Here is a 23,194-nt window from a genome sequence, read left to right on the forward strand (position 1 = left end):
TCATAAAGCCGCTTGGCTGACTTACAAAACCCGGGCAGGAAAATGGCTGAGTCCATGTCAGCAGGATAAACAACACTTCTCTGCTCCCTCTGCTCCCCCCATGTCACTCCCTCACATCACAAAGGACCCTGTGCACATGGTGGAGGCCATAGCTCCCACTCTCAACTCTCCAGCTACAGGCACTGAAGCCGAATGCATGGAGCCCCGGTTCCAGCCCAGCTCTCTCCAGGGCCCTGGCTGGGCTGGGCACCCGTGGGCAGCCTGGGTGCCGCCCTAAGCCCCAAGCTTGGTGGGGAGAGTTCCCAGGAAGCGCGGGGAGGGGAGGCTGGACAGAGTTATCTTAACTCACAACTTGCAGCAGCCAATGCAGAGACCCTATCACAAGTGTTTCCGAAACTCCAAAGAGAAAAGTTACAGAACACCCAGTGTTGTTCTGGGTAACATAAACATTAAATTAGGTAAAAAATCTTCTCTTAGAGCTCTTAAACTACTAAAATTAAGAGAGATCTACAAATTAATGACAAAGAGAACCCACCAAAAATGAACTCAGGTTTTATCTTAATTTAAGATGACAGATGAGGCTGCAGTATAGGAACCACCACACAGACGTGACCTTGGGAGACTCTCCTGCCACAACTGCCACGCCACCTTTTTCTGGCCTGAGGCCAGGATCGCCTGCAGTGGCCCCTGAGGTCTACACTGCAGCTAGATTGCCAAAACAATGGTGACCACCACCATTCCCCCATTAGGGAGCAGTCTAGCCAGGCAGATGACTGGGGTGCAGTGGCCCTCCCTGGACTGTGAGTGGGGATCTAGGGATCCCTGAGAGCAGAGCACCCCTACATGTTGTTTGCTCTTATACACAAAATCAAGAGAAGTCAGAGGGAAAAAGCACAAAGCATGGCTCTGGGGTTTGCTGTGTAAACGGCCAGGCTGGAAACATACACAGTTACCATCTTGAGGCCCGGGCGGTACTGGCACTGTGGCCTCGGGACATGGCACACTCGGGGTGCTGCCCATGATACCTCTGCCAACAAGAGCCAGTCTGTTTACAACATGATGCTCCCCTGGACTTTGTACCTGCTGCCCATTCACAGAAAGGATCATGTTTCTCATAACATTTCCAAAGCTTTCGAGGAGGTCAAGAGAGGAGGAGACGTGAACCGCCAGCCCAAGCTGCCCTCTGGCTGCCGACCCACCTCACCTGATCTCCACGGAAAGAAAGCACCTGCCCAGAGATTGTCTCGGGTGACTGGGCTGCTGGGCAGCATCTGATATACGGGACCCAGGCTCACAGGGCTGGAGAGGCTCTGCCAAGGTCATGAGCTAAGGAGGGAGCTCAGGGCCAGAAGATGGACCTTACTAGCCAAGGTGCTCTTTCCCAAACACAAACCGAGCTCCAGGCACAGTAATTCAGGCTACAAACACACGCTGTGGCTCAGCAGGTTAAGAACCCAACTAGTATCCATGAGGACGTGGATTCAATCTCTGGCCTCGCTCAGTGGGTTAAGGATCTGGCATTGTGGCAGCTGCGGCTCTGATTCAACCCTTAGCCTGAGAACATCCACATGCCACAGGTGCAGCCCTAAAAATCAAAAAACAAAAATAAGGCACACTCTTTTCCACCTGTTGAGTTCCTTAAATTTTAAATACTTTCACAAATATTATTACTATTATTATTATTTTTTTTTTTGTCTTTTTGCCTTTTCTAGGGCCGCTCCCTTGGCATATGGAGGTTCCCAGGCTAGGGGTCTAATCGGAGCTGTAGCTGCTGGCCTATGCCAGAGCCACAGCAACTCAGGATCCAAGCCACGTCTGCAACCTACACCACAGCTCACTGCAACGCTGGATTCCTAACCCACAACCTCATGGTTCCTAGTCGGATTCGTTAACCACTGAGCCATGATGCGAACACCACAAATATTATTTTAAAATTACAATCTTCATTAGAATATTAACTTCCTTCCCTCCATGTCTTCTCAGGACCCCTTGGAAGAAAATATTTAAGATGCAAGACACATAGTATTTCCTTGTCACCACCCACAATCTTTTTTGTCTTTTTAGGGCTGAACCCACCCTAAAAGGAGATTCCTAGGCTAGGGGTCGAATAGGAGCTACAGCTGCTGGCCCGCACCACAGACATAGCAACGCTGGATTCTGAACCCACTGGGCAAGCCAGGGATGGAACCTGTGTCCTCGTGGATGCTAGTCAGATTCGTTTCTGCTGAGCCAGGGTGGGAACTCCATCCACCCACAGTCTTTACAAGTGTCCCCTCTGGTCACCCATATTTGCTTTTCACAATCGGCACCACAGACCCAAGTCAGGCCTCCCTAGAGAAGGCAAAAGAAACAAACTTGGGAGAAGGGCAGCTTCTTTTTTTGCATCATCTCATGTTCAATTTCCTTTTCCTAAGCTGAGATTAAGGTCCTTGACAGAAATAGTCAATATTTTTATCAAAATATTTCAAAATAAAGTTTTTAAAAAGATGAAAATTTGTGAACAGGATAAACAGACAAAAACCCTACTAAAGAGAAAGAAAAGATATATAATGTTCTGCATTTCACATGGTGGAAACAGGTCTTACAGACCATGCCACAGACGTGTTATATTTCAGTGGGAAAACAGGATGGGAGATACTCTGACCCCCAAACCAGCAAAGTGTCCCTCGAGACCTAGTTTTGGTGCTGACACGTGAACCCAATGAGCAGGGGTTCTTTCACATGACCACTGTGGCTTGTCGTTTCCTTCTCTGTACTGTCCCCAACAGGTCTGATTCATTCACTGTAGGATATCCCGGTTTAGTGAGTGAGAATGTGTCGAGGAGCTCATGGGAACCATCACCGCAGCATCCCCAGCTCACGCAGTGACGCACACTCCAAGATTCAAGAAGAACGCAGGCATCCCCCGCTCTACGCGATGCCGCATCCTCCTTCAGGTCTGTCTGGGGATGCGCGCAGGGCACGTGAGCCAGCTCGCCATTCAGGCGGCGGCTGGACACATAAAAGCGGCAAAGTGGGGGCCCGCCGTGGGGACACTGGCTTTGACCAAGGTTAGCCTGCCTGGGGACACTAGGGCCCCGAAGACCTGCCTAGTATTTTTCCGCAAGCCTAATGGCAAATGCACGCTAGACAGGAAGCTGAGCATCCACACCAGCCCCCAGAGGGTACGTCAGACCCTGCTGGACACAGCTACAAGAAGCCGAGCTTTGGTTCTAGTTTCCAGAAAACAAGTCATCAGTGCAGTACGTTAACTTTCCAGACTCTAAGCTAATGAAGTTGGGAGAAGAAAACACAGCAAGAGCCGGCTCCGGGGCCTCATCCCAAAAGAAGCCTCAGGCTCACCCCAGTTCTGGCGACATACCACTCAGAGCTCCCAACCAGCTGGCTCCTGCTGGCCCTCGGCCCCCACCCCTACCCTGCTCCAGCACCTTCTGCATGATGGTTCGGGGGCTGAGTGAGGCATGGCCAAGTCCACTCCACCGCCACTGTCCATTCCATTTCCTTCCAGACTGCCATGGCCGCAGCGGACTGACAGTCGCTGGAAAGTTCTGCGTGCCTCGGATGACAGGAACAAAGTGGGCCCGGCTTCTCCTTATAACCACTACGAGAGCTTGTTTTCTGATGCAGAGGCGTCAAAGTTGACTGTATAGTCATGAGAGAATATAAAACTTTCTGAGAAGAAACAAAATTCCATAAAGGGCTATAAATGCGAAGCAGCAACCGATGAGTGAAGTGCCGGGAAGACCAAGCTATTTCTGGAACAAGGCAGTGAGCCAGGAGACGGGGGCAGCCTGTCCCAGGCCTCCCAGTGGGCAGCACCCAACCAGGCAGAGTTTAGCCCCTGTACCAACAACCCAAATCGGGGAGAGAAGTCTCTGTCTTCTACGTACCCTGGAACGTAAAGTGGGGCGAAACCTGCGAGCTTTACAAGTAAATCTCTAGTAACATTGGGTGTTATCTGCTGCTTTAGCTGTTAAAATGGAACACTGTGTTTTTTGTTTTTTGTGTTTTTTTTGGCCACGCAAAAGTTCCCAGGCCAAGGATCAAACCCACGCCATAGCAGTGACGATGCTGGATCCTTAACCCGGTGAGCCACTGGGGAGCTCTGGAACACTGTTGGTAGAACAGGCAAAGAAGACACTAAAAGGACCTCAGTGCCCCATGTTCCCACAGGGAAATAACAGGCAGGCAGTCCTGACTTCACACGTGACCTCTCTGAAAAGAGGGGTCACCAGTTTCAGCTACTGGATTGTAATGTGATGGAGCTGAGACGGGGAACCCGCTCTGTGGCTGCTGGGCTGGGAGGTGGGCCTGGCAGCAAAGAGCATGTCCTTTCTTGCCACATTCCATCCAGGAGGAGTGGGTGCAGCCAAATCAAGAAGTCAGCACCCTGCCAGGGTCCCAGCCAGTCAGCCTCTTCCACTCCGCCCCTCCTAGAGCCGTGGGGGAGGGTGGGGCTGAAGCTCCCCCATCAGCCAGTGTTTCCGCTTCACAGCCACCCCTCAGAGGGTGGCCTGGACCAAGACAAAGAGGACCCTCCCAGGCAGCCTGGCCACAGCTGTTAGTGCAAAGCCAATGGTGGCAGGGATGGTGAGAACCCAAGAAAAGCAATTTTACAAAGAGGCCCCAGCATTCCTTAGGACAGGGCTCAAAGCTGCCCACCTGGGTCACCTGAGCAGCACACCTGTCCTGGACCCTCACCCCAAGCACAGGTGAAGATCCGGCCAGCAGGGGCAGACCAGGCGGGGGTGGGCAGCTCTGCCGGCCTTCCTGTCCTTAGCCAGGCAGCCTGGCCCACTGGCCTGTGACCCTCTGAGTGTTCAGAGGAGCCTGCAACCTGGAACCAGAGGTGTTCGTTCCCTTGTCCAACAGGTGCCAAGCCAGGTACTCTGAAGTGGTGCAAGTGAGCCCGAGGTGTCCCTGCCTGCAAGAACCCAACAGGGTAACGGGGGAGTAAGACCTTCAGACAGGATGGCACCAAGACAGAGTGAAACACACGGCACAGGCTGGGGGAGGTGAGAAGAACCTCAATCTGGACAAAGGTGGTCCAGATGCAGTGTGGACAGAGATGACCTCCAAGGTACGGGTTCGCTCAGGGACAGTTAATTCAGGGAACAGGGAGGCCTAGTACGGCAGGGGACGGAGAGAGCAGACCAGAGGGTCAGGACAGGGTCAGACCTGGGAGCTGCTAAGCCTGGAGCACGGCACTGGGCTCCAGCTCAGAGGTGCTACAGAGCTCTCTCAGGTGCTCCTGAAGCTTCGTCCCGGCTCCTGAAGACAGACCTCTTGTCCACTTGGGACAAACCAGCTGGGGCCTCGTCAGGCTGGGCCAAGGTGGCCCCCGCCCCAGAACAGACAGGCTCCATCTGCAACCAACGCAGAAAGGGCAGTCTCTTGTCCTGGCAGGTCTCTAGGGGATAAAGGCCATTCTGTCACCAGCACAATTAAAGTCAGGACAGGCCCACTAGCTCTGAAGGAAACACTACTCAATTCTGCAAATAAAGTGAAACCCAACAAGGCAACAACCACAGAAGGAACTAAAACCGCTTAGTAATGGAAGAGGACAAGCAATTTCAGGTCGATTAGCAAACATCTTACCCCAGGGCCATCTTTGCCTTTGAGAGGCTCTCCCAGACCCAGGAAGAGACCACTCAAGGAAGTTGCCAGAACCATCTTCCCCTTCTTTCACTGTCCCCTAGTTCCAGAAAGAGTCCTTGGCTGGTTGTACCTTTGTTTGGAGAAAGAATGCTAAGGAAAGAATGCTGTGTAACAGTAAGAAAAATGTCAAGAGATACCTGTATCGTTATTTTTCTCTGAAACTCACAGTGAGTTCTACAGCGCAGAGAACACAGTGCGAAAAAAGGCCCCCTTAAAAGTGTCTCCCAGTCTCATATCTTATGTAAAATTATCGTCACCAAGAGCAGTGACAGTGAAAACTAATTAAAATCTCTATTTGAAAGCTCACTTTTTTTTTTTTCAACATTCTTGGCAGTTGGGTAACAAAGAGATCAGAGAAAAATGTGCCTTCGAAATTCATTTTTTAGATTTGCTCCCACCTCCCACTAGAAGAAATCTGTAGGAAAACTTAAAACTGGAAGCTGGCCTGAAGCAGGCACACCCTCCAAGCCACCCAAGGCCTGCCTTGTCAGCCCACTGCAGGCCCTGGACCCTTCTGAGCTGTCCAGGACACTGATGAGAGCCAGAGAGGCAGGCTCCCACCAGTTGGAACGTTCTCCTCCACTGGGTGACTTGGCCGGCCCCACGCAGGATCACCTACCCACCCCCAGGACTGTCATCCAGTCCCGTCACTGGGGTTCAGTGAGGACCAACTGTGAAGGTGCCACAGGCATGGCCATCAAGAGGTGGAAACACACTCACATCTTTCCAGCCCTGGCCAGCAGGCAGCCAGCACCAACGTACCCAATTGTAGTCCCGGGTCCATCAGACGCCCTGAGCTGGGCTGAAAGCTCTCCTGGCAGGGCCCGGCCTGCCAGTGGCACCTCTGGTGGCTCTGTCAGGCCCATGGTAGGCATGGTGACACCCTTCTGGGCGCAAGGTCTAACGAAGTTCATTCAAGCCACAGATGGAGATAGGTGTCAGATACTCACCCTCCACCTGATCACTAAAGGTCATCAATCTAGCCAAGGAACAAAAGACTTCTCTGAAAAGGCGACTCTGTCCCTTCTGACTGCGAAAAGTTAACAAAAGCCAAAACCTTTCCGTGTGGGGTTGGGGCATATATGGGAACTCTGTATTTTCTGAATCGAAAACTGCTCAAAAATATAAAATTAATTATACAAAGGCCTTCTGACATTAATTCCAAGGGTTTTTTTTTAAGCTGCCCTGCCCTAGATGGTTTAAAAAAACCTACAAACATATCAGTAGCTTAAGCCTTTTAAGGCATAAATTCTAGAGTTTCATATTCATCAGATTTCTTGGAGCAACATTCTGAAAAGCCCTGAAATTTCAAATAAAGTCAAATAAATATAGCCCTCTGTAGATCTTAAACAAGGCTGGATGAGAGGATTAAGCCATGTACCCAAGGAGAGGTTTGCACAGAGAAACTGCAAAGCAGCTCTAAAAATACTGGATGATTATCCACCACCATGGTTTTAGGGGGGAAATCGGGAGGGGATCAGAATCCAGGGCCAACCTGGCACTTCAGGGGTGACTGCTGTCAGACGGCCCCGTTCCTGTGCGTCACCGTGCACACCAGACCCCCAGCGCCTTGGGCAGGCTGACAGCACCACTCAGATGGCTTCTCCTGAAATAGATCTGAAGGAGAACAGAGAGAAGACGACCTCCAAAACAGCTTGCCTGTAACTACCTTGCACGGCTGTGACGCGGAGTGGGACAGCTCTCCCAGCTCCTCGTGGGCCAACCTGGATATCAAGAAAGAACACTGAGGGAGTTCCCTGGTGGCTCAGTGGGTTAAGGATCCAGCACTGTTACTGCTGTGAAACAGGTTCGATCTCTGGGCCAGGAACTTCCACCGCTGTGGGTGCAGTCAAAAATAGTACATTTAAAAAAGAAGAAAAGAAAAATCACGGAGACCCACAGCAGCCATGTATCAGCCTGCTGGGGCTGCCGTAACAAAACCACAGACTGGGAGGCTTAATACAACACAGATCTGTTTTCTCACAGTTCTACAGACCAGAAGACCCAGGCTGAGGTGCCAGCAGGCTGGGTTCTCCTGAAGCCTCTCCTCAGCGTGCACATGGCCAGCTCTCCCGGTCCTCAAGTGGACTGTTCTCTGGGCACCCTCTCTGGTCTCTTGCTTGTCTTCTAAGGACACCACTAGGACCCGCTCTTAGGACCTCATTCAAACTTACTTAACTCTAGAGATGCTCCAAGTACAGTCACCTTGGGGATTAGGACTTCAACACATGAAGGAGATTGTGGGGGCTGGGGGGGGGGGAGACACAATCCAGTCCGTAAGGACACGCCTTGAGCACAACGGCCTGTGCCTGGTGCCCTCTAAGCTACTATGCAGCACAAGTCCAGAGTGTGCACCAGTGGGTGCAGCCAAGAGGAGGTCTAGGACCAGAGGAGGTAAAGCAGCCCGGCCTTTCTGCTTCCAAAGGGCTCTGTCTCACACTGAGGCACAGAGCCTGAATCCCCCCTCGGCCCTCCCACTTCTGATCTCCTAGGATGGGGGCGGGTGGGGGAAGCTGTAGCCAAGCACTTCCCCATCATAATCTGAGTGCTCAAGGTGACCTCTGAACGTTTGGACCCAGTGTTAGAGGTGGAAAAGTGACCAGTTCAAGGTCACAAGAGGGGCAATAGAGAGTTTACCCCAGGTTGTAAATGCAGGGCCCCAAGTGTCTCCCTCACCCCACAGCCCCTCCTTTTATCCTTATAATTTCCTGGCCAGGCAAGCACATGCTCTGGGTACATTTAAATACACCTTCGACAAAAAGACCCAGAGTAAATGGGAGACGATGAGGACTCTGTTCAGAGAAAGCTAATAAATTTCTTTTCATGCAGAATTAAAGAAACTCCAACTCTAATACTGAGTTTATCCTTAGTATAATAAACACCATGTGAAGGTGGCAGGGGCATCTAGGTCTGCCCTTTTTTGTTCCTCTCTGCCTCATTTGCTGCTTACTTCTGCAGTAAGCGAACATTCTCTAGTGTAATATTCCTTTACCCACTCAATCCCCTCGAGGTATGGAAACACTTCTCCTATAGAGATCGATCCTTTCTCCCTCCTTTTTGTTCAGTTATTGGGTTGTTTGTTTGTTTGTTTACTTGGCCATGCCCACAACATGCAGCAATTCCCAGGGCAGCGATTGAAACTGTGCCACATCAGTAACCAGAACCATGGCAGAGACAATGTGGATCCTTAGCCCACTGAGCCATGAGGGAACTCCTCGATTATTATTACATTTATTATACCTATATGTATTATAACCCCCAAATACATTGTTGTTATTTATTTTTGTCTTTTTAGGGCCGCACCTATGACATAGGGTGGTTCCCAGGCTAGGGTCGAATTGGAGCTGCAGCCTCTGGCCTCTATCACAGCCACAGAAACTCAGGATCCAAGTCGAGTCTGCTACCTACTCACAGCTCACAGCAATGCTGGATCCTTAACCCACTGAGCGAGGCCAGGGATTGAACCTTCTTCCTCATGGATACTAGTCAGATTCGTTTCCACTGAGCCACGACGGGCGCTCCCATTGTTGTTATTTCTTTGTATAACTTCATGTTTTTAAAGACTCGAGAGAGGGAAGAAAGTACATATTTAGAGTTTGTCACGTTTACCCTCTTCTTCACCACTTCTGGTTCTCTTCATCCTGTCCTGTGGACTATGGCTACCTCATTAATGCAGAGTAATTCCCTTATTCCAATACAATTTTGCTCCATTTGCCTCTTTTATGCTGTTACTAACACATTACTTTCCTAAATGTCCTAGACCCCAAAACATGATTATAGATATATTTTATAAAGCTCCTTTTTAAATCTGTTAAAGGGAGAAATATGCATTTATACTGCCTCTTATAATTATATAACAAACTTCCCTGGCATTCTTTTTCTTCCCAAATGGATTTGAATAATGGTCTGTGGTCATTTACTTTCAGCCCCAAAGAAACTTCCTTCAGATTTTCTCCAAGGTAGCCTGTTAACCACAAATTCTGGGGATTTTTTTGTCTATTTTTTAATCTGCGAATACCTTCATTTTACCTTCCTTTTTGACAGTTTGCCAGATATAAAATCCTTGGCTGATGGTGTTTTTTTTTTTTTTAATCTTTCAGGACTTTGAATATGCCATCCATTCCTCTGCCTTTTGGCCTCCACTGTTTCTAGTAAGAAGACAGCTGTCAATCTTACTAAGATCCTGTTACAATCAGAGTCATTTTTCTCTTGCTGCTTTCAGAGTTTTCTGATGTGCCTAGGTGTTTATGCTTTCTGGTTAGGCTACTTGGGAGTTTATCGTGTTTTTTTGGATGTGGAGACTGTTTTTCATCAAACCTGGGACATTTTCAACATTATTTCTTCCAATATTTCTCCAGTTCCTCTCTCTCCCTGTCCTCATAGCACCTGCGTACCTCGAGGTGTTTAATGGTGCCCACCTTTCCCTGAGGCCTGTTCGTTCTCTTCACTTCTTCCTCCTGTCATCTGAACTCCATAACCTCCACCACTCTATCATCAAGTGTACCTGTTCCATCTTCCAGTTAACATCTACTGTTGTGGTCCTCCAGTGAATGCTTAACGCCAGTGATTTGACATTTCAGCTCCAGGATGTCCCTTTGGTTCCTTTTACACTTCCTATTTATCTGTATTCCCTAGTTGCTCAGACATTGTCCTCAGATCTTTCTTTACTTCCTTAAGCCTGATTTCCTGGAGTTCCCGTCGTGGCGCAGCAGAAATGAATCTGACTAGTATCCGTGAGGATACAGGTTCAATCCTTGGCCTCACTCAGAGGATTAAGGATCCGGCGTTGCCGTGAGCTGTGGTGCAGACAGGGCTCGGATCCCACATTGCTGTGGCTGTGGTGTAGGCCGGTAGCTGGAGCTCCCATTCAACCCCTAGCCTGGGAATCTCCATATGCTGTGAGTGCAGCCTTAAAAAGACCAAAAAAAAAAAAAAGGCATGATTTCCTTTAGTTCTTTGAATATATTTATAATGGCTGCTTTAAAGTTTTTGTTCAATCTAACATCTGGGCCCTCTTTCAGGCAGTTTTTTGTTTGTTTTTTTGTTTTTAATCCCATCACACGTACCTATTTCTTCGCATGTTTCTTTCCTCTTGAAAACTAGACCTTTTAGGTAATATATTGTAGCAGTTCTGAATAATGATCCTCTCCCTACAAGGGCTTGTTTTTGTCTGCTCATTTCAGTAAATTGGCTTGACTAGTTTTCTTAAGTCTATTCCCCACCACATGCAGCCTGTGATGTCGGTCCTCAAAAGACACTGCCTTGGGTGTGTGCAGTCGTGCTGGGCTGACAATGGCTTTATTAGGGCTTTTTCTCTTCCCCAATCTCTCTCTAAAGCTGCCTGCCTCTGATATTATCACACCCAGCTCGTAGGCTCCATGAGTTGCTGCCAATCCTCTTTTGTTTCTGACAATATCCTGGGGCATCAATTGCAGCACAGCCTGATCAATTAATTGCAGGCTTTCTTGCAGGAATAGTTTTTGATTTCAACGTCTGAGGTTTGTTCTGACCCCAGGAGGGCTCTTCTTAGCTGTCTCTTTCCTAGATTTTCACAGGCCTAAAGTTCCAACTGTTGCCCTCGTAGAGCTACTAGCCTCTTGTTCTCTGCTTACTACTGAAATCTTCTTGTCTCGTTATTGACAACATGCTTAGGTCTGAACTTCCCCTTGCTCTGTTATAAATAAATTTAGTACCTCTGGGTGAGCCTCAGAGCTTTATGTTATGGCCTACCTCGCCTCCTAAGCAAAATCTCTGAGTCACTGCTCTGCAGCTGGCGTCAAGGACAGGCTCGCTTCTCTCAGAGTGACACCCCCACTTTACAAGCAGAGTGCTGGTTGGTGGCAGTAACCTTTAACCTTAACTCCGCTGGAATTAAACCTCCATGCTACCAGCATGACAGAGGGCAACTGGGCCCCAGGTTTCTCAGCCTAGAGCAGAGCCTCCACCCATGAGTAGAAGTTGGCTGCACTTCCCTGGAATTTGGCCTCTACGAAATGGAGCTTCAGGGGAATGAGGAATGCTGGCAGCCTGCCCCCCCAAGGGAGACGCTGTAGCCCTTGATGGAAACCTGGGTGAGAGAAGCGGGGGGAACCTTAGGCTCTTGGCCACACCTGGCCAGAGTATAGCTTCCGTCATACTAAGCTTCCTAGGAGTGAGCCATGGCTCAAGTTCCACAGACTCTTGATATTGTTACTGATATATAGATTTCCTTGAATAAATGTTTCTTTCTTTGATGCATACCCTTAGGACAATGCCTGAATATTTTAATTGTTTTCTTTCTTCCTTCCTTTTTTTTTTTAGGGCTGCACCTGCTGCGTATGGAAGTTCCCAGGCTAGGATCTATTCAGAGCAGTAGCTGCTGGCCTACACCACAGCCACAATAACACCAGATCCAAGCTGCATCTCTGACCTACACCACAGCTCATGGCAATCCTGGATCCTCAACCCACTGAGCGAGGCCAGGGATCAAACTGCATCCTCATGGATGCTAGTCAGATTCTTTCCTGCTGAGCCATGACAAGAATTCCAGATCCCAATATAATTAATTTATACTTAATTGCTCACAATCAACAAAATACTATGCACCAGTTCCTTTCTATCTAATACTTCATGTTAGGGAAGCTGGCATTAACCAGCAGAATATAAATTCTATACATTATGAGGAAGTCATGTCTTTAAAAACATAAAAACATATTTTTGTCAAAAAGAAGTCACCCAGATGTATATACTAAATAGCAAGTCAGCTGTAAAGTGTGGTGAAGTGTTACCATGTGTGAGAGGGGTGTGATCACAGAAAGATCAGGGCAGGGTATGCAGACAAGCCACACACACCCCTCCTAACGAATCCCTCTCGAATAGCCCTTTCTGACAAAGGGAGCTCATTTCATTCTAGGCCACTCAGCTGAGAAGGCCAAAAGGGTGCCAACCAGCATCCAAAGAAATGAGGTGCTCACCCCTCCCCAAAACCAGTTGGCTTGGGGTGACAGGCAAGGGAGAGAAAAGAGCGGCCAGCACATTCTTGGAAGCCACCAGGTGCTGCCCACTCCCCAGGGGCAGCAGAGAGCAATCTCAGAATCCAAACTGGGGTTGGGGGGAGGGGGGTGACTGGAATGTGAAGACACCAGCTAAGCGTCTCCACCTGTTGGGCAGTGAAGGGGGGCGCCGGGGAAGCGGGCAGGATGGTTCCAGTGCTGGCTCTGTCATGCAGGAGCTGAGAACATGACTGGACACTGGACCCCCTTCAGCTGGACTCCTCATCCACAACCTGTGAAGCCCAAAGTCAGTATTTAGCAAACAGATGTTATTCTGGACAAGGGTCATCCTGGGGTCTGCTTCCCCCACAGGTCTCTCCAGACATCAAACAGATGCCAAAAGGTCCAAGATGCCATGTGCTTCCAGTACGAGCCCCAAGGGCACCCTTTCCAGAGAAGCTCCAGCTTTAACCTTCCCTGGGCCCCAACCATGGTCACCCTCATGAACGCACCCACCGAGTCATCCCTGAAGGCCTCCTGGCATCACAGGGACTCGCCCCTCTGAGTTCTCCCAGACAGCTGAGGACAGGTCAGGCTCTAGAAGCCCATGGGAAACAGTGATGCAGGACATGGAGTACCAGTCCCCAGGACAGCCTACCGACATGGCCTGCCCCTCCTGCCCCACATTCCAGGATGGGACGTCTGGAAACTGATCCTGACCAGTAAGAGCTCTCCTGGTGGGCAATTTTTTAAAAAGCAACCCACACCAAAAGAAAGCCGTACATTCTTTCCTGATTTTAAGGGTGATTCTGAACAAGAGACCCATCACCCAGCTCCAGTCTGGTCCCCGACTTGTGAGCCCTGGGGCTGCCTTTCTGCCCTGCGTGGGGAAGAGGATGAAAACCCCTCAGGATGGCTGGGATTGGGTACAGAGCTGCCTCCCAACTGGGGCACAGGGCGGCCTGTTTCCACGTGAAACACACACGGCCCATTGCTCCTTTTCCATCGACTTCTACCCAAGGTGCCAGCTTTGCGCCCTTCACCTGCAGTCGGACGAGCAGCTTTTGGAGTTCTTGGCAACTGAAATTTTGCTGCTGGGTTTGGAAACTAAAGTGTCCAGATGAGATCACTCATGAGTGTGTGTGAACACCTGAAAGGGAGCACCCCTGGGTGAGGCCTTAAGGGCTCCAGGACCCTCGGCTCACCTGCTGCTGCACAGGCCCTGCCCATGATGGACCTGCCCCTCCCTGCATCAGGGAGCCTGGTGCCAAAAACAGAGAGGCCTGCCCGCAAACATAAAGGCCCCATCCTCCACATGTTGCTACCCGCCGCTATGTGGACGTCCTCTCTCTGGAGGTGCTCAAAGTTCACCTCCCACACCCTCCTGCAAACACAGCTGGTTTTGGATTAACTGCGTCTCAGCGGCAATCAGATCCAGATGGAACTCATGGTTCCTACTGTTGTCTATGCACCCAATTCGGTTCTGACTTTTTTCCCCATCACCATAAAGAAATGCAACTTCATTTTCTTTTCCCCCTTGTAATTTTTTTTTAATTAAGAAGTTAGAATTAAAACGCTTCTCTTCTTTGTAAAGTGTTTTGTTTTAGCCTAAGCAAGAGTTCATGTATTGTAAAAGAATAATTTTTGGGAAAAAAAAAAAACCTTTCATGACCTGTTTGGACACCCCAAGGACCCACCACCTCACCTGAACATGCTCTGTGGCCAGGGGCAGGCACAGCCCCGCCACCCTCACCTAGTTGTCGCCGCCCACAGCCCAGCGGTGGGGCGCCCCTGCTCCCCATGGTGTCTATGAGGACGCACTGGTGCCACAGGTTTCTGGTGATCCCAGGGCAAGAAGAGGTGGAATCCTAGTTCTAGACAGAAGGAGAGGAAGGCAGGTGCCCCCCCTGTGGGGACAACAAAGGGGTCAGGACTCACCAGACGCAAATACCTCCGGAAGACCTCACATGAAACCAGTGAGGCGAGGCATCCAACTCCCTCACCCGAAACCCACATTCTTCCTCCGTTTCACCATGACATCACAGACCAGCGACCTGGGGCACCTCAGTGAGGCCCCTCCCACGTGGGCCTCCTCACCTCACAGGGGCTCCATCTCCAAAGCCAGGTACCGTCTCTGACACCATCTTCACCTCTCCTTTTAGGGGTTCCCAGGTGAAAAGGAGCACAGTCAGGAAAAGAAAACCAGCAGAATAACCCGGCCTTCAAGGGACATCCTCACCCCCTGGGACCATCAGTGCCACCCTGCCCCATCCCAGCCAAGGGCATCACCATCCTGTGGGTAGTCCATGCCAGAAAGAGGGACTCGTCCTCACCTCCTCTCTCAGTCCCCACCCCCACAAGGCCAGCCCAGTGACAGGTCCTGTGACACACCCTGAATCGGAGCACTTCCCACCACCACCACAGTCCCCACCTGGGTCGCGGCCACCACCCCGTAAAGTCATAGAGTTCTGGGTAAGCCCTGGGACCCTAGCCCCTTCTGGACTGTCCACATGACTCCACAGGCACGTGGACCCCAGGAAGATGTTAATTCCATACAGAAGGAGCTGGAAAAGGCAGTCACTACTTCATGGCTGCACAGAAGGATGACAAGAGAACCCTACACAAAATATCATGTCACCCAAGGACCGACACTCAGACTAGAGAATTAAAGATGCCCCACACCGGTTACACTCATAGCTGGGGGGTATCCTCACGCCTCCTCTCAGGCTCAGGAAGGGGAGGAGCAGCTTAAAGATGCCTCACACCAGAAACCAGTTATACCCATAATGGAGTGCGGAGAGTAGCTTCATGAATCCTCTCAGGCTTGGGAAGGGGAGGAGCAGGTCGCTCTACCAAGAAAAAACATTAGGGTTAACTTTCCTTTGGAATGAGATTGTCAGAGGAGCTGGCACCTCAGAGTTCCAGCAGAGAGTCCCCAAAAGAGAGGACCTTAAACCACCAGGTATTATGGCATCAGTGAGTGATATGTAAGCGCAGACCCCCACCCCCATCCCTGCCGGGCTTCAGCATCCCTCAGTTCATCCTTCATTCAGCCACTCCCTCTGCCAACAGCCAGGACAACTGCCAGGACAGGCTGCAGGCCAGGCTCCTGCGCCGTGATGGGAGATAACACCCAAATCCCTCTCCCTCAGCCCTAAGGCCTCTCTTAAGGCTGGAGCCAGCTGTGCTACCTCAGCGAGTCACCAGCCCTGGACTCCTGGCACCTGCTGAAGCCTGAACCCTCGCCCCCTGCAGAAGTGGCTTCCCCTGGATCCTCTGCCCTGGGGCCCACCCTTCTCGGGAGCTCAGACGCGCCACCCCTTCCTAGCTACCAACCACACTGGGCAGTGGCTGGGTTCCTCTGAAAACTCTTGGCTTTCATCACCCTCTTCCCTCTCTTCCCACTGTCCCCCAACCCCCACCCCATGGGGCTAAGGCAACAAGTCCGACCTGGCCTCCAAGTAAGGCTCAGAGGCAAAGACATCACTTATACACACGCACACAAGCACATGAACACACGCATACAGGCACACGCACGCACTCAGCCTGGAGTGTGCAGGCTGGGGTACAAGACTTCCATTCAGCACCCCACACTTGCAGCTTCTATATTGTAATTGCCATGGTGCTCCCGACCCCACCCCTCCCAGCCTGCCTGCAGGTCCAGCTCCAAGCCAAGCTCTTAGTCCTCTCCCTGGACCCCAGTCTCAAGCAGCCCCCTTCAGGGGCCCTGGGGCACTCTCTGCCCACATAATTCATCGTGTGTCTAAAACTCTTCCATCAAGTTTCTTTCTCAGATGGAGACTTTACTGCTTTTGACTGAGAGCCACCACTGGACTCAGGGAGCAGGAATCATTCACTCCAGATCCACTGACTGCAGCTCCACCATGAACCACTAAGACTGTGTGGCTGCAGGGTCAGAGTGAGGGCCTGTGACACGGGCATCAGCACTACAGAGACAGTTCCAGAGTCAGAACTCAGAGGGAGGTGCACGGCAGGTGTATGACCACATCTGTGAGCAGCCGGAGAAGGGGCAGCAGTGCTGGTCATGGAGCCTCTATTTCTCACTAGTATTGCTACTTATGTGTTTTGCTTTTATTGCTCTGTTGAGTACATATGAACTGAAATTACAGTAACCATAACCATTCAGTGCTCAGGTCTTGGTTTCAAATGCAAAAAGGATGAGGGCTATTTGGAGAAATGGCCAATTCTAGGGCTGGGGCAGGAAATGTACAAGATGCAGCTGGGATGCTGGGCAGCGCGCCAAAGGAAAGGTGTGATCAAAAAAAAAAAAAAAAAAAAAGAGAGGGGGGAGTTCCCGTCATGGCTCAGTGGAAACGAATCTGACTAGCATCCATGAGGATGCAGTTCTATCCCTGGTCTCACTCAGTGGTTTAAGGATCCAGCACTGCCGTGATATAGGTCGCAGACACAGCTCGGGTCCTGTGTTGCTATAGCTGTGGTGTAGACTGGCAGCTACAGCTCTGATTCAACCCGGTAGCTGGGAACCTCCCTATGCCTCAGGTGCAGTCCCTAAAAAGACAACAGACAGGAAAACAAAACAAAACAATAAAAAACCCTAACAATAAGGGTATGTCAAAGGACTACAGGAGCCAACCGAGAGAGTCCCATAGCCAAAGCTGGAGTATCAGAATAAATAACCTAGTACTGATTATAACCCAAAGTAGAAAAAATCCAAGAGTCCACACGGATATAAATGACTGAATAAATAAACGAAGAGACAAATCTCCCACCAAGAATTCCAAGCCATTTATATAAGTAACTCTGTCCCCTCAAAGGGTTGGAGCCTAACTCCCACCCCTTACCTGTGGGCTGCACAGTGACTGCTTCCAAAGACAACAGAGGGGGAGTGTAACTTTACTGTGGGTGAACCTGATGAATGCCACCCCAGCCAGGGGATTGAGTCATGCTGACAGCATGGACCCTGCTGGGATGTGACCAGAAGGCACTCCTCTGAGGTCTTCCTCCTTAAAACTGATAACCCCAGTGTAATCACAAGAGAAACGTCAGACAAACCCACAATGAAGGGCATTCTACAAATATCACAACACTACTCTTTTAAAAGTGTCAAGGTCATCCAAAACAAGGCAAGTCTGCAGAAGTACCACAACCAAGAGAACTCCGAGGAAATAAGACAAGTGTAACATGGTGTCCTGGATAGGATTCTGGGACAGGGACAGAAAAAGGACATCTGGTAAAAAAAAAAAAAAAAAAACAAATTCTAGGGAAATCTAAGAAAGTATGGACTTCAGTTAAGAAAAATGTATCAGTACTGATTCAATACTGTGACTCATGTACCACAATGCACCATGACAACATAAGACGTCAACGCTATGGGGAACTGGGCAAGGTGGGGGTTGTAGAGGAACTTTCTATATTTGCAAATTTTCTGTAAATCTAAGACTAGTCCAAAATGTCAAAGCTCATTTAGGGAGTTCCCACTGTGGTGCAGTGGAAACAAACCCAAATAGGATCCATGAGGATGTGGGTTTAACCCCTGGCCTCACTCAGTGGGTTGGCGATCCAGCATTGCCATGGCCTGTGGTGTAGGTTGAAGATGCAGCTCAGATTCTGAGTTGCTGTGGCTGTGGTGTAGGTCAGCGGCTGCAGCTCCGAGTCAACCCCTAGCCTGGGAACTTCCATGTGCCGCAGATGCAGCTCCCCCGCCTCCCAAAAAAAAAGGAAAGGAAAAAAGTGAAAAAATAAACACATAAAGTGGATTTAAAAAAAAAACAAAACAAACCTCTGGATCAATTAGCCTTTTTTGTTTGTTTGTTTGTTTTTTAAGGGCAAAGAATGGAAAGTTATACTTTGTGTACTTTCCCAGATAGGAGCCTACCTCCTGCCATGGCCCGAGGTCATGGGTGAAGGCTCATCATAGTACAGAACCCTGTCCCCAGGTGAAAAGGGAAACCTCCTACACTGTTGGGGGGAACGTAAATTGGTGCAACCACTGTGGAAAACAGTATGGAGATTCCTCAAAAAACTAAAAATAGAATTACCATTTGATCCAGTGATTGCACTCCTGGACATCTATCCAGAGAAAACCAGGACTCAAAAAGATACATGTACCCCAATATACAATAGCCAAGACATGGAAACAACCTAAATGTCCATTGACAGAGAAGTGGATAAAGAAGATATGGTACATATACACAATGGAATATTGCCAGCCATGAAAAGGGATGAAATAATGGCATTTGCAGCAACATGCATGGACCTAGAGATTCTCACACTAAGTGAAGTTAGTGAGACACAAACATCATATGCTATCACTCATATGTAGAATCTAAAAAAAGGACACAATGACCATCTTTGCAGAACAGAAACTGACTCACAGACTTTCAAAAACTTATAGTTTACCAAAGGAGACAGGTTGGGGCAGGGGATGGGGGTTTGAGATGGAAATGTAAAATTGGGTTGTGATGATGGCTATACAACTAAATATAATAATAATAAAAAAAAGAAGTAGAGCAATCAGACATTGAGAAGCAGCTGCCCTGCCCTCCATGCAACCCCGCCTTCTAAGAATGGACTGCCATGCCTAGGCTCCTCTAAGGGACCTGCGGGAATCTAGGGATCTAAGAGCTCAGTGGCCTGGGCCTGCTTTGCCTGCCTGCGCTGCAGGCATCTGGGCAGTTCTGGGAGCCCTGCCTGCCTCATCTGGCCTCCCCTCTGCAGGCCCACTCGCGGCTCCGGAGGTCCACATTGCTGCAGGCCATGGAGGCACTCCTGCCAGGGCAATGGATGCAGGGGCTGATGAGAAAGGAGGGAAAGGAGGAGGGTCTCCTCTTCCAGAAGATGACCAAGGGCAAGGAAACGAGCAGGAGCAGGGGCCAGAGGAGAGAAGACACATTGGGAGAGGTGTCAGACCTCTAGACTTTCAGGAGCCTGGAGGGTTCACGGCACCTCCGCTGTTTCACAAACATCACAGGGTCTGATTCTTAGACGGTCTTGCCAGAGTGCCCTCCATGTCTGTGCATTTCTGTGCATTTCCATTTAACTCTACCTTATTAAACAGACTCCAGGAAACAATGTTAACCCATGAATGCAATTACAGCACCCCCACGAAGATACCCAGAGAAAAAGAGAGAAAGCTGGAAATTGAGCCGTCTGTAGAGGAAGGAGAGAGGGAATAGCAACCACCTGCCAGGAACCCTGGAGAGCTGTCCTGGTCCCCAGAGTGAGGCTGTGGCTAATCTCCCACTGAAGGCTGATTCAACACTGTTTTGTTTTGTTTTGGGTTTTTGTTTGTTTTTTTTTTTTTTTGTCTTTTTAGGGTCACACCCACAGCACATGGAAGTTCCCAGGCTAGGGGTCGAATCAGAGCTCTAACTGCCAGCCTACACCATAGCTCAAGGCAACTTCAGATCTTTAACCCACTGAGGAATGCCAGGGATCGAACCCGAGTCCTTATGGATACTTGGCAGGTTTGTTACTGTTAAGCCACAGCAGGAACTCCTGATTCAACACTTTTAAACAGTCCTGCTTCGAGTTTAACTTTTTCTTCAAGAGGCCTCCCTCCCCTCCTTGTTTTAGTAAGCAGTAATCCTATCAATAAAACTTAATTTTTTTAATGGCAGCACCCCCCCCCCCCCCACGTATGGAAGTTCCCCAGTCAGGGACTGAATGTGAACCACAGCTGTGGCAATGCTGGATGCTTTACCCCACTGCTCCGGGTCAGGGATCAAACCAGAGCCTTCACAGCAACTTGAGCCACTGCAGTGGGATTCTAAATCCACTGCAACCATAGCGCGAACTCTGATAAAACTTAAATTTTTGGAGTTGCCTTTGTGGCACAGTGGAAACAAATCCAACTAGGAACCATGAGGTTGCAGGTTCAATCCCTGGCCTCGCTCAGTGTTTTAAGGATCCAGCATTGCCGTGAGGTGTGGTGTAGGTCACAGACACAGCTCAGATCTGGTGTTGCTGTGGCTGTGGTGTAGGCCATCAGCTGTAGCTCCGATTGGACCCCTAGCCTGAGAACCTCCATATGCCATGGGTGCAGCCCTAAAAAGCCAAAAAAAAAAAAAAAAAAAAAAACAAAAAAAAAACCTAAATTTTTATGAAGATAAATATTTCATGCAGGTGGTTAGCAAACAGCATGTTAGAGTTACTTCAGACAGAGTGTTTCCAATAGATTTCCATTTTCGCTGTCACAGATTTAGCTCAGGAAAAGTGTATTCTACCACAACAAAACTCTGGACTAAACTATTCAGAGGATGATGAGCAAAAAAGTCCCCAAAGTCTCACTTGAAAAATCAAAATACTTTCAAATTAATAAGACACCAATACTCTAAAATCAACAGAATCAAGGAGCCCACAGTGGGTTCCCATGAGCACAAGAGCTGCAGCAGTGGCCCCCAGGGACGGCTGGCCTGAAGTGCAAGGGGACAACCAAACACATCTGCCTGCCTGGCAGCCAAGTCACCCCAAGACCTGCCCTGGGGGCTTTCAAGGAATCTGACCACGTCATCACAAGCCAAAAATAAGAGAGCACAGAAACTTGAAAAAGAAAAATTAGCATCATAGTTCCCGTGCTACAAGTTTGGAAAGTAAAGGGGAAACCCCACCCATAATCATGCTAACTAAAGTCAGGGCTTCTATTTGCCTAATTTGACACAGATGAGTTCAGTGCATGCAAAAGTGGAGTGTCGTGCTTTTTCACTTCAACGTTAAATTGTAAACATAGTTCCTCTGCGGCCACGCTGCATGACTGTCATATTGTCAACATCTTCACACACACTAAAAAAATTTAAACTAAAATATGTCTTACAAACAAGATAACATGTGGCTATTTTCTGCAGCTCCTTGGAGCTCACAGACCGACCTCTTAGTGGAATGAGGTCACGGCCGCTCAGGCCTGGTCGCCCACCCACAGGATAGATGTGCAGCAGCTGGAGTTTACTCAGTCACTGGGTGGGGGAAGAGGAGGTAGGGTGTTGGCTGAAATGTCAGATTTGAAGACTGGTCTTAGACAAGGATGCTCACTGCAGCTTTTTTTTTTTTTTTTTTTGGTCTTTTTTAGGGCTGCAGCCACAGCATATGGAGGTTCCCAGGCTAGGGGACCAATCGGAGCTATAGCTGACAGCCTATGCCACAGCCATAGCAACACCAGATCTGAGCCATGTGTGCGACCTGCACCACAGCTTACAGCAACGCCAGATCCTTAACCCACTGAGCAAGGCCAGGGATCGAACCTTTATCCCCATGGATGCTAGTCAGGTTTCCACTGATCCATGATGGGAACACTGCTAAAGCATTGTCTTTGCCCTAACATACCTTACACCTGTACACCACAGACTGCAAGATTTTTTGTTTGTTTGTTTGTTTTTTGTTTTTTAGAGCCGCACCATGGCATATGGAGGTTCCCAGCCAAGATTCCCAGGCTAGGGAATTACACCATAGTTACAGCAATGCCAGATCCTTAACCCACTGAGTGAGGCCAGGGATCGAACCTGCAACTTCATGGTTCCTAGTTGGATTTGTTTCTGCTGCGCCATGACAGGAACTCCCTCAAAACTGCAAGATTTAATAGCAGCCTAAATGCTTGTCAGGGCATATCATTGTTCAGTCATATGGTGAAATACTATGTAGACACCTGAAATGGAAATTACTGAGTTTAAAACAACTTGACGGGAGTTCCTGTTATGGCTCAGCAGTTACCAAGCCCAGCTAGAATCCAAGAGGACACGGGTTTGATCCCTGGCCTCGCTCAGTGGGTTAAGGATCCAGCATTGCCGTGAGCTGTGGTGCAGTTCGCACACATGGCTCAGATCTGGTGTTGCTTTGGCTGTGGTGTAGGCCAGCAGCTTCAGCTCCGTTATGCCACATATGTGGGAAACTCCATGTGTCACAGGTACACCCCTAAAAAAAAAAAAAATTGACAAACAAAACCCACTAAGATCTACTGATATAAACCCAAAGAAGTGTGCACACACAATGGAAGAGATTAGAAGAAAATATATTAAAATGTTAACACTGGTAGTAGGTGTACCTTGATATTTTTATCACCTGGACCATGTTTCTCTAGGGTGTTTACAATAAGCATGCATGTAAAATTTTATTTATTCTTGCTGTTTAGGGCCACACCTGCGGCATATGGAAGGCCCCAGGCTAGGGGTCGAATCGCAGCTGCAGCCGCCGGCCTACACTACAGCCACAGCAACACAGGATCCTTAACCCACTGATCTGATGCCAGGGATAGAACCCACATCCTCGTGGATACTAGTCGGGTTTGTTACCCCTGAGCCCCAACGGGAACTCCCAGAAACAGCTGTTTCTGACCATAAGAATCACAAGGCCGAAACTGAGAATTAACAAGCAGTGCTTGCTTCCCATCCACCAGTACAAAAAATATGTAGAGACTGGGTCGCAAAATACAGAGTTACATGGGTGTAAATAATAAAACACCAACTGAGGAGGACAGTAACCTGAGGGTAAAGGTGTATCGTCTGAAATGTATTAGTGATGAAAAGGTCTGGGGCCAAATGCACAGTCACTGTGTTATTTATTGTTCCTATGGTTCTTCATATAAAGTCCACCTC

General features: G+C 49.2%; 1 protein-coding gene across 1 annotated transcript in view; it reads right to left on the reverse strand.

Annotated features, from left to right (window-relative positions):
- INPP4A (inositol polyphosphate-4-phosphatase type I A) overlaps positions 1-4,686 on the reverse strand; it is a 68,555-nt gene extending 63,869 nt beyond the window's left edge. Inside the window, exon 1 of the mRNA XM_021085602.1 lies at positions 3,429-4,686. The gene's annotated coding sequence lies outside the window, so the exon portion shown is untranslated. The remainder of the gene's footprint in view (positions 1-3,428) is intronic.

Source organism: Sus scrofa, chromosome 3 (genome assembly GCF_000003025.6).
Source record: "Sus scrofa isolate TJ Tabasco breed Duroc chromosome 3, Sscrofa11.1, whole genome shotgun sequence".
Taxonomy (NCBI): Eukaryota; Metazoa; Chordata; class Mammalia; order Artiodactyla; family Suidae; genus Sus; species Sus scrofa.